The sequence below is a fragment of the Triticum dicoccoides genome, chromosome 3B (assembly GCF_002162155.2).
Source record: "Triticum dicoccoides isolate Atlit2015 ecotype Zavitan chromosome 3B, WEW_v2.0, whole genome shotgun sequence".
In the NCBI taxonomy this organism is placed as follows: domain Eukaryota; kingdom Viridiplantae; phylum Streptophyta; class Magnoliopsida; order Poales; family Poaceae; genus Triticum; species Triticum dicoccoides.
Window position 1 is genome coordinate 786,875,284 of NC_041385.1, and position 1,663 is coordinate 786,876,946.

Here is a 1,663-nt window from a genome sequence, read left to right on the forward strand (position 1 = left end):
GCATGCGAGTATACTTTTCTTGAGCTGGTCGACGCGTAGGGTCAAGCATGGTTTGTCTACGCACATTGCATGCATATCTTGCGGTGTGCAGAGATCGTACTTGCTCGCTCGGTAGAACCCAACCCACTATATAAATGAGACGCACACGCGTCGATCCAGACATCCAGTTCCACTCTGACAAACAAGAGTATTCCACTGCCCATCTGTGCAAGCAAAGATGGCACGACTGCTCCTCCTCGTCCTGGCCACCTCACTCGTTGCGCTGGCGTCGTGCCAACGTCTTCCGGTGCTCGCACCGGTCACCAAGGACCCCACCACCTCCCTCTACACAATCCCCTTCCACCAGGGCGCCAGCCTCGTCCTTGACATCGCCGGCCCGCTCGTTTGGTCCACGTGCCAGCGCGGCGATCTGCCGACAGACATCCCGTGCAGTAGCCCCACCTGCCTCCTCGCCAACGCCTACCCGGCCCCGGGCTGCCCCGCGTCCAGCTGCGGCAGCGACAGGCACCACAAGCCGTGCAAGGCGTACCCATACAACCCGGTCACCGGCGCCTGCGCCGCCGGGAGCCTCGCCCGCACGACGCTCGTAGCCAGCACCACCACCGGGAATTACCCGGTGAGCGAGGTGAACGTCCGGGTCCTGGCGGCGTGCGCGCCGAGGAAGCTCCTGGCGTCGCTGCCCCGGGGCTCCACTGGCGTGGCCGGGCTCGGGGGCTCCGGCCTGGCGCTGCCGGCTCAGGTGGCGTCCACCCAGAAGGTCGACAACAAGTTCCTCCTCTGCCTCCCCAGCGGCGGCCCTGGCGCGGCCATCTTCGGCGGCGGCCCGCTCCCGTGGCCGCAATTGACGCGGTCGATGCCGTACACGCCGCTCGTCACCAAGGGCGGCAGCCCCGCGCACTACATCTCCGTCAAGGCCATCCAAGTGGAGGACACCCGCGTCTCCGTCTCAGAGCGCGCGCTCGTGATGCTCAGCACGAGGCTGCCCTACGCCATGCTCCGCCGGGACGTGTACCGCCCATTGGTGGACGCGTTCACCAAGGCCCTAGCGGCGCAGCCTGCCAACGGAGCGCCCGTGGCGCGCGCCGTGAAGCCTGTGGCGCCGTTCGAGCTGTGCTACGACACGAAGTCGCTGGGCAACAACCCCGGCGGGTACTGGGTGCCGAACGTCGGGCTGGCGCTCGACGGCGGGAGTGACTGGTGGATGACTGGGAAAAACTTCATGGTGGACGTCAAGCCGGGGACGGCGTGCGTTGGGTTCGTGGAGATGAAGGGGGTGGATGCCGGCGCCGGCAGGGCGCCGGCGGTGATACTCGGAGGAGCCCAGTTGGAGGAGCTCGTGCTCGACTTCGACATGGAGAAGAAGCGGCTCGGGTTTCTCAGGCTGCTAGCCTGCCACACTATATGGATTGCAGCAGATTCAATTTCACTCGAAGCGCTTAGAACTGTCACTGCCTGTAATAACAAGTTTGTTTATGAGGCCTCTTTGTTTATCTACGGTATATCATTCGACCACTCCCTGTAATAATAATAAGCCTTTTTTTATCGACGGTGTATTATTCGACTACTGCATGTAATAATAAGCCTGTTCTTCTAAAAAGACATGGTGCCGAATGTCGGGCTGTTTGCGGACTGTTTTTTACGAGATGAAGCTGGTTTCTTGGTC

The 1,663-nt window shown here is 62.1% G+C and overlaps 1 pseudogene; it reads left to right on the top strand.

Annotated features, from left to right (window-relative positions):
- The first annotated feature begins 217 nt into the window (after positions 1-217).
- On the top strand, positions 218-1,440 carry LOC119282253 (annotated as a pseudogene).
- The last annotated feature ends 223 nt before the right edge of the window (positions 1,441-1,663 follow it).